This window comes from Leptodactylus fuscus, chromosome 2 (genome assembly GCF_031893055.1).
Source record: "Leptodactylus fuscus isolate aLepFus1 chromosome 2, aLepFus1.hap2, whole genome shotgun sequence".
Lineage (NCBI taxonomy): Eukaryota > Metazoa > Chordata > Amphibia > Anura > Leptodactylidae > Leptodactylus > Leptodactylus fuscus.
In genome coordinates this window covers 236,337,517-236,350,349 of record NC_134266.1, presented here as the reverse complement: position 1 = coordinate 236,350,349, position 12,833 = coordinate 236,337,517, and positions in this window count along the sequence as shown.

The window sequence follows — 12,833 nt, the reverse complement described above, 5'->3', positions numbered from 1 at the left end:
GTGCAATTCTTCTTATTAATAAAATCTATTGGACCTGTGAGCGCCGTCCTGCCCTATTCCTCCCTTATTGAAAGGCTGGGAGGGGAAGGTACTTCTCTACACTTGATCTCACTAAGGGATATTGGCAGGTACCCCTGACAGCGCCAAAGAAAAGACTGTCTTTATCACCACTGAGGGACTTTTTCACTGTCGTGTTACCGTTCGGGCTCCATGGGGCCCCAGCTACATTCCAACGGTTAATGGGCAGTGTTGAAACCCCATAGAAAATATGCCTCAGCGTATCTGGATGACATCATCATTTTCAGCAATGACTGGGAGAGTCATTTGGCCTAGGTACAAGTGGTAGTGGATTCTTTGAGAGCAGCTGGCCTGACTGCCAACCTCAAAAAGTGTGCTTTGGGGATGGAGGAGACACGCTATTTGGAGTATGGAGTATGTGATTGGCCGTGGTATAACCAAACCCCAGGTCAACAAGGTTGATGCTATGCGGGAATGGCCTCGATCACTGGGCACCAAACAAGTTAGATCATTCCTGGGCATAGTTGGGTATTACAGGTGGTTTATACACAACTTTTCCACAGTATCTGCTCCCTTGGCGGACCTTCTAAAGGGTAAGAAGTCTGTTATGGTGCAGTGGAATGACCAGGCCGAAAGTGCTTTTCAGGCGCTAAAGGTGGCCCTTTGTGGATCTCTTGTCCTCATTACACCCAATTTTAGGAGGGAGTTTGTGGTCCAGACGGACGCATCAGATGTAGGGCTGGGAGCTGTCCTGTCTCAGGAGGTGAATGGAGAAGAACATCCAGTCACCTACCTGAGCAGGAAACTCATGCCAACAGAAAAGAACTACAGCATAGTGGAGAAAGAGTGCCTGGCCATAAAATGGGCATTAGAGGCCCTGAGGTACTACTTTCTAGGGAGGCAGTTCCGCCTAGTGACCGACCACTCACCCCTCACTTGGATGAGCAGGACCAAGGACAAGAATGCCAGGGTGACTAGGTGGTTCTTGCCACTTCAAAATCTTAAGTTCACAGTGGAGCACAGAGCCAGGAAACTGCAAAGCAATGCGGATGCCTTGTCCCGGGCTTATTGTTTGGTGTCTGGAGTTCGCCCCGAGGGGTCAGAACTGAGGAGGGGGGGGGGGGGGGTATGTGAGAGAGTGAAGGGTGTGGTCTGGGAAGACAGGTATGTCCCAGCCAGGCAGCTAAAGGGTGTTTGGTAAAGATTCACACCAGGGAGGTCAGCTGACTAATCAGGCCCTAATAACAGTCTGTGTGTGAAGACTAGCAATGTGGCACCACACTGACAGAGTTGAACTGTCCAGACCGGACCTCCAAAGCAGGTACTGTGCCACCTGTTGTTGTTGCCAAGGTGAGAGACTGGTAGCCAGTCTTCTGTATAGTCAGGGAAAAGTTTCCTTACGTTTAAGTTAGTTTTCTCAGCCGAGAAGGATTTTGTTTTGTTTATCCTGTGGCTTTGCAAAAGCAGTATATGCGCTAAATGTGAATAAAGCCTGAACCTGTGTGCAATCCAGTGTCTGTGTCCCTGTTTCCTGCACTGCTACAAGCGATTCCCCCTAATAGGTATACCATTCATTTGAATGGGTTTGCAAAGTGAGCGCCCATGAGCGTCTTTTGCCTCTGCGCGGCAAAACATTTTTTTTTTTAATCCGGCACGAAGTTGGACATGAAGGACTTTGTATCTGGTTAAAAAAAAAACAAAACAAAAAAAAACGGTTTCGCCGCGGAGATCTGAAGACGCTCACAGGTGGACACCTTCCTAGGTCTCCAGTCCAAGTACTAAAATTCCTGGAAAACCTCTTTAAGTTTTACTTTGGCTGTTCTATAGGTGCTATATAAGGGTCAAATGATTGGCAAAGGGCAAACTTGGTTCCTCTATTGCACACAGCAGTACAAGCTACAGACCTCCTAAGTTCTGTATTTTGGGTGGTCTGCAGGACAGCATTTTTAGATCATTGTGCTTGCCTGTGCTGGAGATCTACCCTCCACTGATAGGCTGCAGGGTTAATGTGGTTTGTGGCCTACAAGGATATTCTGAGTTCCATCACAACTGTCAACTTCATCTGTTGATAGAAAGTTGTAGAAAGTTATGCCCAATCTACTTGGCAATGAACCTGTCGATCAATATTGATGGATTGCCAAACGCTGATATCAGCTAAATCTACACTTAAAGAAATAACACAAAAAACTAAAATTACTCTTTACACTAAAACAGACATGACGCAATGCTAAATACTTTGGGTGTCAACAACGCAAATATTTATGGGTATCACCAATCTATTATCGATTGACCATCCTGTTGTGGTATATGGATTACCAAGCTCTGATACAAGGTAAATCTCCTGCTGAAGAAATTACCAGCACAATTAAAAAAAACTCATTACACAAAATGAAAAATGATATAATATTACAGAATTTTGTGTCAAAAAGACAAAACTATATACATACTATAGATATGATGCCTTTATTGGCTAACCAGCAAAACATATTTGCAGGTTTTCAGGGGACAGCAGTATCAACATGGTATGGCACTATTTTTCTGGTCTGTTGAAACAATGCAATGGATAAGAGTCATAGAATGTGCAATAGCTGGTAGATTACTCAGAGGTCCTTATTCGGGGTCTCCTTATGGATTTGAAGTTGTAAACAGGAGCATTAACTAGGATCAGCCTTGGGATTTGTTATTCTCAGCTGTCAAGACAATTAATATAAAATGCATCCAGCCTTAACGTCTAGAAAATGCACCTTTACATTGTAAGCATCTGCAATGTGCCCAACTGTTTGAGTGCTGATATTGTGCATTATAATCCGCCTATTGTTAGGCATTAATCATCAACATATGCTTGTTATAGCAAAGCAAAAACGGCAGTAACACTATTGTACATGTACAGCTATAGCTACAGTACAGTTGGACATGCTGTACTCTAGAAATTTTGGATTGCCATTCATGGTTGGTCTGTGAAGGCTGGATAGTTGGCAGATTATTCTATGCTAGGCTTATACATCTGTCACTTTTCAATTGCTGACTATGATTAAAACGATTGAGAACTAGAGATGAGCGAACAGTAAAATATTCGAGATTCAATATTCTTTTCGAGTAGCCCTCAATATTCGACTACTCGAATCGAATATCGATCCCTATTATAGTCTATGGGGGGGAAAATGCTCGTTTTAGGGGTAGGCAACGTTCGATCAAATTATACTATAAGCACTATAAGCGGACATGCGCAGTCGGCTCTACCCAGGCCCGATGCCTGGCAGAGTGAATTCAGAGCCGGAAGATGCCGCGGGGAAGCTGCACAGAGAAGACTTCTAAAGGTAGGAGAAGAACCTGCGTTGATTGGCCGACTGTATAGCAGTTGGCCAATCAATCCTGGTTCTGCATCAAACTTTTCCATTCGAACAGCGAGTGGTACTCGATCGAGTACGAGTATTTTGAATACTGTAGTATTCGATCGAATACCTACTCGATCGAGTACTACTCGCTCATCTCTATTGAGAACCGAAAAAAATGCAACATGGCAGGTTGATTTTTTAACCAAATCTATAAATGTAGTCTCTTTACGGCTAGATTTTTTTCTGCAGAATGAATGTGAAATCGATATAACACTATTATCTAGTGCTGTGTTTAATAACTTTATTTTCGTTTGTATTTTTAATTGTATTTTAGTTTGTTTGTAAAAATATAGAAGATGGCAAATTTTGCAAGAAGAAAAAAAAGTTATCCTACTCTGCCTTTCTATGGAACCCAAAAATGAAGGCCATTTCATTATATCCCTTTATTCTGTCTTTCCAAGGATCTTACATAGCAGAGCATATGCAAAGTGTGGTTTCCTGACAATATATAAAATGATTATACCATTGACATATAATATAAGTACTATGTGCAGATTTGTCCTCTTAAGTTTGACGGATGACAGTCATATCCGGTGTTTCCTTTCCATTTTCTTCTTCTTCATCTACATCTTTGCTATTGTGGGAAATATTAATATTATATTATTATCTTGGCTTGCTCCCAGTTTACAGACACCAATGTACTTTTTTCTTAGCCACCTGTCATTTTCAGATATCTGTTACTCTTCAGTCATCACTCCGAAACTCTTGGACATCTTGATCGCAGGGAACACGTCTTTTGCGTATAACGCCTGTATGCTTCAGCTCACTTTGTTCAGTATATTTGGCAGTCTCGAGTCCCTTATTCTGGCACTCATGTCATGTGACCGCTGTGTGGCAGTAAGCAGGCCGCTATTATATCACCATATTATGACAGTAACAATTTGCCGACAATTGATAGGAGGCTGCTACATGATTTCTATAGTGACCTCAGTTATAAATGCTTCCTATGCAATGCAACTCACTTTTTGTGGACCAGTAAAAATTCACCATTTCTATTGTGACTACCCCCCTTTGCTGAAGTTTGCATGCTCTGACACCTACGTCAATGAACTTGTACTTTTGTCCTCAGTGGCATTGGTTAGTGGCATATCTGTTGTTACTATAATGACTTCCTATGGTTATATTATACATATTGTGCTTGGTATTAGGTCCACGGAGGGCAGATATAAGATTTTCTATACTTGCTCCTCTCACCTTACTGTTGTTCTTATGTTTTATGGTACTATACTGTTTATGTACCTACGGCCGAGCGTACAAAATTTCTCAGACCAAGACAAAGTAGTGGCTGTTTTTTATACAGTTGTAATTCCTGCATTAAATCCAATAATTTATAGCTTGAGGAACACAGAACTGCAGACTGCTGTTAAAAACATTATGGGAAGAAAATTCATGCGTTTCTGGTAGTCACAATGTGATGTGGTAGTGGTTTAACTGGTAGTCACAATGTGATCAGTACACCATGTTGGATGTTAACCATTATGACTACATCAATGCAAGAGCCATTACATCAGTAAATGTTAAAAGTAGTGGGGTACATGGACAAAACCGAGTCCCCTAGGATGAATCCAACTGGACCTCCTCATTATAGTGCTAAACTTTGCCATGCAAAAGTTTGTTTCTCCCTCCATACCATTTCCATTATCCTTGAACCAGTCCCACTTTCCTCCCCAGGGTTAGGTCAGTGGTCAGGAACCCGTGACATTACTCACATACTTCATCATTCTTGATACATGTCAGCAGTCACAAGAGGTGCAAGACTTCTGACAATGAGGCCTTGACATGAGCCTGCTCAAATCTGAAAAAAATGCACCATATTGTGAGGGTCATAACTTTTTTTATTTTTCTATGTGAACGCATGTTATCATTGGAAAAAGCCATCATTTCCATTGGTATCATTTTGAGACATAGACAATTTTTTCATATATTTTATTCTTCTGGCTCTCTCAGCAGCATCTGACACTGTTGACCATCAACTTCTCCTCACTATGCTCCGCTCAGTCGGCCTCAAGGACACTGTGCTCTCCTGGTTCTCCTCTTATCTTTCAGACCGCACTTTCAGTGTATAGTTTGCAGGCTCTGTTTCTTCCCCTTGCCATTGGGGTTCCTTAGGGCTCAGTCCTAGGCCTCCTACTATTCTCTCTATACACAGCCCACGTTGGACATCACCAGATTTGGCTTCCACTACAATCTACATGCTGATGACATCCAATTATACAAACATGCTGATTCAAATATCATGTCCTCACTCTATCTGAAACTGAATCTCTCAAACACTGAACTACTGCTGTTTCCACCAACTAATAGATCTGTCCCTGATATATCCATTGCAGTCTCCAGCTTTACTATAACTCCTAGGCAGTATGCCTGCTGCCTCGGGGTTATGTTTGACTCAGATCTTTCTTTCACCCCCCATATTGAATCACTTGCATGCTCATGTCACCTCCACCTCAAAAACATCTCCAGAATACGCCCTTTCCTCACCAGAGATACAGTAAAGACACTTATTGTCTCTCTGATTCACTCTCGCCTTGACTACTGTAACTCCTTACTAATCGGTCTTCCCCTCACTAAACTCTCCCCTCTACAATCTATTCTGAATGCAGCGGCCAGACTCATCTATCAGGCTAGACGCTACAGTGATGCCTCGGGTCTGTGCCAGTCCTTAAATTGGCTGACTATTCATTATAGAATAAAATATAAAGTTATCACCCTCATCCACAAGGCTCTCCATAATGCTGCACCTCCCTACATTTCCTCCCTCATCTCTGTCTACCGCCCAACCCGTGCTCTCCATTCACTCAATGACCTAAGACTTACATCCTCTATTATCAGAACCTCCCACGCTCGTATACAAGACTTCTCCCGAGTTGCACCACTTCTCTGGAATGCTCTACCCCAGACAATCAGATTAACTCCCAATTTCTACAGTTTCAAACACAAACTAAAGACATATCTTTTCAGACAAGCCTATCACAGTTCCTAATGTAAACCCTTCTGTACTGTAATTAGGTGTAATCAATTTTTATTAAATTTTTCATAAGAAAACAGGGTAAGTGCACATTACAGAATACAAGCAATGGTGCCAACATCATGGTAACACTTGTGCAAATGGATGTAAAAGTCCAAAACAGGCAAGGGAAGAGCAAAACAGGGGTAAGAGAAAGAGGAAAGGGGGAGACAAAAAGACACTGGGGAACACACAGACACCAAAGGGAAAATGAGAGGAAAGGACAGGGGGAAGGGGACCAGGGAGAGTTATGAGAATAACTTAGAGAATTCGGATGATTCCCAAAACACCACCCACAACTGCCAGAGGGACACAAGCTTGGAGGAGGTAGGGGAATCCTCCGCCACCAGGGTCTCCATCCTTCTAATGAGGAAAAACTCCTGGAGCTATTCCATCAAAGAGGGGGTTACAGAACTATGCTAAAGGCCTGGTGGCCATTAGAAAGTGTCAGAGGAGGTCGCCCTTCACCTGAGATATTCTACCCAGAATGAGAAAAAGGAGAGCCAGTTGAGGAGAAGGGACCACGTCCCATCTGCTGATCTTAGTGTAAAGAGAAAACGTGGAAGACCAGAGGGCCTGGATCTTCCTATACTCCCACCAAATGTGGAGGAGCCATACTGTAATTAGAATCCCTAAAACAAACCCTCCTCTGTTCCCGCTCCCACATTACCTCACACAATATGATGCCATTTCAGTCCATGTACTGTACCTTCTGCACATTAAAGGACACGACTAGTGACGGCTCATACAGTTTTATGTTTGTGTAATGACAGTCACCTCTATTACAAAATTGTCTGACCTCTGTATAAGCAATGCCACCCCTGCTACCTCTCGTGTCACCCCCTCTATCTCATAGATTGTAAGCTCTTGTGAGCAGGGCCCTCAGTCCCATTGTGTGAAGTGACTATTTCTTTGTAATGTATCTTTCTGTCTGTACTAGAACTCTACAAATTGTACAGCGCTGCGGAATATGTTGGCGTTATATAGAAAAAAATGTATTATTATTATAAAGTTTTTTTGTGAGGTAGTGTCAACAAAAGGCTGCAATTCTAGAATTGCTTTCTACTTCTCTGTTTTATGGTGTTTGGTAAATATTTGACATGTTAACTTTATTCTGTAAAAATAAGTCAATACATTTATAGAAATACCACATTTGTGTAGTTTTTTTCCTTGAAAAAGTTTTTTTTGGTTTTACAACAAAAAAGAGAACATAACAAAAGGAAAAGGTTTAAGATGGATGCAGTCGGAGACTGTTGATGTGTGAGCCCTTGATGTACGTCAAAAGAATGAACGTCACACTTGGATTGTGCTGAGAATTATTGCTTATTTATTCACACATGTAGAGTTAAACGTTTTTCGGTATTAAAGTATACCTTCTTCAGACTCTACATTTGATAAACAATATATACAAGAAAACAAGAAATGAATATTCTGTACAGTGCACTCTATATACAAAAACAATACAAATCAGCCATGCTAGGAATGGGGCAAGTCTGTAAGAACTTCCAGATATGGAGCTATTATTCATGAAACAATATTACAAATAACAGTAAATCAGAAAAAGTATGGCATGAGGGTCAATAAACATAGAGTAGTACACACTGGATCCGGGGTTACCAATTATCTACAAAAATTACAAAAAGGGGTACCCCCACTAGAAAAGATAATCTATCTTTTATCTTTTTCAATAAACATAGAGGTAATAAAAGTGATGTCACTATGGGGGAGTCAAATGACAACCTAGCATATAAAAGGAGACAGGATGGTAGTATTGCTTCCAAATCTTCTACCCAGCGGACCCTGTATGGAAACAACACGGAGGTGAGCCCCTGGACAATGAGCATAGCGTTACCTGTACTGTGCTGTCAATGTATGGACATTTATATATGTAGCTCTGTTTAGGTACACTCTTTACTATGGTTATGCTATATACCATACTTTGCATATCAGTAGCCCACCAACTGCTCTTGCACTGTTGCAATTTGACCAATTACCTGTGATCACCGTTAAATACTTACCTGCTATGATGACACTAACATTATATGTTGCCTGACAGCTGATTGCTTATTATTCACAGTTCATGCTGATAATTCCCTCATCACTAGGGGACACCCCTCTCGTGCTTCTGACTCCTTATGTCAAGGTATACCATCCTGTCTCCTTTTATATGCTAGGTTGCCATTTGACTCCCCCATAGTGACATTACTTTTATTACCTCTATGTTTATTGACCCTCATGCCATACTTTTTCTGATTTACTGTTATTTGTAATATTGTTTCCTGAATAATAGCTCCATATCTTGAAGTTCTCACAGACTTGCCCCATTCCTAGAATGGCTGATTTGTGTTATTTTTGTATATAGAGTGCACTGTACAGAATATTCATTTCTTGTTTTCTTGTATATATTGTTTATCAAATGTAGAGTCTGAAGAAGGTATACTTTAATACCGAAAAACGTTTAACTCTACATGTGTGAATAAATAAGCCACTTTTCTCAGCACAATCCGAGTGTGACGTTTGTTCTTTGGAAATAACAAGAGGAAAGAGACAGTCAATCACCCGTTCAACCAGCTAGGGGGAAAAGAGAAGAGGAAACATTTACAAAATAGGCAAGAAACTAGGGAAGAGAGGGAAATGGGGGGAGGGGGGTTGCTCCTGACGTAGCAAGGCTCTACTTACTGCATAAGTAACATTCATAATAAAACAGTAGAACTGTTTATAGATTGTAAGCTCTTGCGAGCAGGGCCCTCAGTCCCATTGTGTGAAATGATTTTCTTTGTAATGTATCTGTCTGTATTTGAACCCTAGAAATTGTACAGCGCTGCGGAATATGTTGGCGCTATATAAATAAAATGTATTATGTATTATTATTATTAACTGTAACATTGAATATAAAAGAGAAAAAAGGATACGTTCATGGAGGCAAAGATGGGGCTCTGGGAGAGGGAGCAGAAAACAAGGTATAAAAAGCAAAAGAACAGTAAGGGCCTCTTCAGACGGCGTAAGCGCGCCGCTCATTTAGACATGTATACACGTGTCCGAGCGCGGCCCTTCAAAACAGAGCCCATTGATTTCAATGGGAAGCGTGCGTATACAGTGGGGCAAAAAAATATTTAGTCAGTCACCAATAGTGCAAGTTCCACCACTTAAAAAGATGAGAGGCGTCTGTAATTTACATCATAGGTAGACCTCAATTATGAGAGACAAAATGAGAAAACAAATCCAGAAAATCACATTGTCTGATTTTGTAAGAATTTATTTGCAAATTATGGTGGAAAATAAGTATTTGGTCAGTAACAAAATTTCATCTCAATACTTTGTTATATATCCTTTGTTGGCAATGACAGAGGTCAAATGTTTTCTGTAAGTCTTCACAAGGTTGGCACACACTGTTGTTGGTATGTTGGCCCATTCCTCCATGCAGATCTCCTCTAGAGCAGTGATGTTTTGGGGCTGTCGCTTGGCAACACGGACTTTCAACTCCCTCCAAAGGTTTGAGATCTGGAACCTGGCTAGGCCACTCCAGGACCTTGAAATGCTTCTTACAAAGCTTTGGATCATTGTCATGTTGAAAGACCCAGCCACGTTTCATCTTCAATGCCCTTGCTGATGGAAGGAGGTTTGCACTCAAAATCTCACGATACATGGCCCCATTCATTCTTTCATGTACCCGGATCAGTCGTCCTGGCCCCTTTGCAGAGAAACAGCCCCAAAGCATGATGTTTCCACCCCCATGCTTTACAGTAGGTATTGTTTTTGATGGATGCAACTCAGTATTCTTTTTCCTCCAAACACGAAAAGTTGTGTTTCGACCAAACAGCTCCAGTTTGGTTTCATCAGACCATAGGACATTCTCCCAATACTCTTCTGGATCATCCAAATGTTCTCTAGCAAACTTCAGACGGGCCCGGACATGTACTGGCTTAAGCAGTGGGACACGTCTGGCACTGCAGGATCTGAGTCCCTGGCGGCGTAGTGTGTTACTGATGGTAGGCTTTGTTACATTGGTCCCAGCTCTCTGCAGTTCATTGACTAGGTCCCCCCGCGTGGTTCTGGGATTTTTGCTCACCGTTCTTGTGATCATTTTGACCCCACGGGGTGAGATTTTGCGTGGAGCCCCAGATCGAGGGAGATTATCAGTGGTCTTGTATGTCTTCCATTTTCTAATTATTGCTCCCACAGTTGATTTCTTCAATCCAAGCTGGTTGCCTATTGCAGATTCAGTCTTCCCAGCCTGGTGCAGGGCTACAATTTTGTTTCTGGTGTCCTTTGACAGCTCTTTGGTCTTCACCATAGTGGAGTTTGGAGTCTGACTGTTTGAGGGTGTGCACAGGTGTCTTTTTATACTGATAACAAGTTTAAACAGGTGCCATTACTACAGGTAATGAGTGGAGGAAAAAGGAGACTCTTAAAGAAGAAGTTACAGGTCTGTGAGAGACAGAAATCTTGATTGTTTGTAGGTGACCAAATACTTATTTTCCACCATAATTTGCAAATAAATTCTTACAAAATCAGACAATGTGATTTTCTGGATTTGTTTTCTCATTTTGTCTCTCATAATTGAGGTCTACCTATGATGTAAATTACAGACGCCTCTCATCTTTTTAAGTGGTGGAACTTGCACTATTGGTGACTGACTAAATACTTTTTTGCCCCACTGTATGCCAATATACGCACGCTTCCCATTGAAATTAATGGGCTCTGTTTTGAAGCACCGCGCTTGGACACGTGTATACATGTCTAAATGAGCGGCGCGCTTACACCATGTGAAGGGGCCCTAATAGACATTCCACAACTGTCAGACTTTCAGGCTGTCATCCTGCCGCGATCATCTCCTCAATCCCTCTGATCTCTCCTTAAGGCAATCAGACATGGACGGTTAAGGGGAGGGGGGGGGGATAGATTTCCAACAACGGGGAATGCCAGCCCTGGTGAACTGAAAAATAAAAAAAATTATGACTCTCAGAATGTGGGGAGGAAAAAAACAGAAATTCAAAAATGAAAATTGGCTCTGTCTTTAAGGAGTTAATAATGAATAATAATAACAACAACATTAATTAGGAGGAGGAGGAGAATCGCCGCTGCCACTACCTCTGCTTACTAGAATTCGCCACACTGGTACAGGACAGTGATGTCATCGCACAGACGCCTGCGCCAGAACACAGATGTCTTAGAGCAGCTCATAGGCCACAAACTTGTAGTGTCTTGTGGTTTACAAGTTACATACTAGTAGAGCAGGCTTCTTCCTCTACTATGTACTTCAACTTCATTGGCGTTATATGGACATCAATGTAGTTGAGGTGTTACTTGTGTTACAACTCCCTTCCCGTCCCCCCACTAGCTACACCTACATCTGGGTGCTCTCCACATCATAACTCCCTATAATGCAGTAACTTCCATTTATCGAACTGTGGTCAGTCTGGGAACTATGGACTGTGCTTCACAGATGGGACACCGTTGTGTGAATATATCCTAGTACAACAAAGTTATAATTAAAGTCAATCTCCGTAGACATCCCCATATGTGCACACATATCCTATATCCACATGCACCTATTTACACAGACACACAAATATTTGTACTGGTACACACATTCATATGTTCTTTTTATGCTGATTGTGTCTTCCCAAGTAGCCGGGGTCAATACAATACAAGAAATCATTTCAGTAGACTATGAGGCACAGCACAGGGCTATCAACATGAATTTTTCTGACTTTCACCAGCACTGCAGACTCCAAGGCTGTGATCTTCCCCCTCCATTCTTCACCCGGACTCTGGGCTGTAATCAGTGGCGTAACTAGGAATGGTGGGGCCCCGTGGCGAACTTTTGACATGGTGTTCCTCCCCCCCCCCTTCCTGACTGACACTAAAGATCTCGACTGACCGACTCCCCCACCGCATTCCTGCACACTCTATTATGCCCCATAGTGGCCTCTGCATACACCATTATGCCCCATAATGAACACCCATGAACAATTATTATACTCTGGAGTCTTTTCAGACCCCAGAGTATAATAATTGGAGACCCTGAAAGTAACCACTTTTTAATGCGTATAGGTTTCTTTTTGGGGGGTCCCAAACAGACTCCACGAACGGAAACCTGAACGCAGATGTGAACCGGGACTAAGCATCACATTATAAAATACAATTCTAGTATGTAGACATGTATAGAAGCAAATACAGATAGATAGATAGATAGATAGATAGATAGATAGATAGATAGATAGATAGATAGATAGATAGGAGATAGATAGATAGATAGATAGATAGATAGGAGATAGATAGATAGATAGATAGATAGATAGACAAATAGATACACAGACATTGATATGCTGTACATACTTACACGTATACACATCTGCTCACACACATACAGTCATATACAACATACATACACCCTTATCTACAGACAT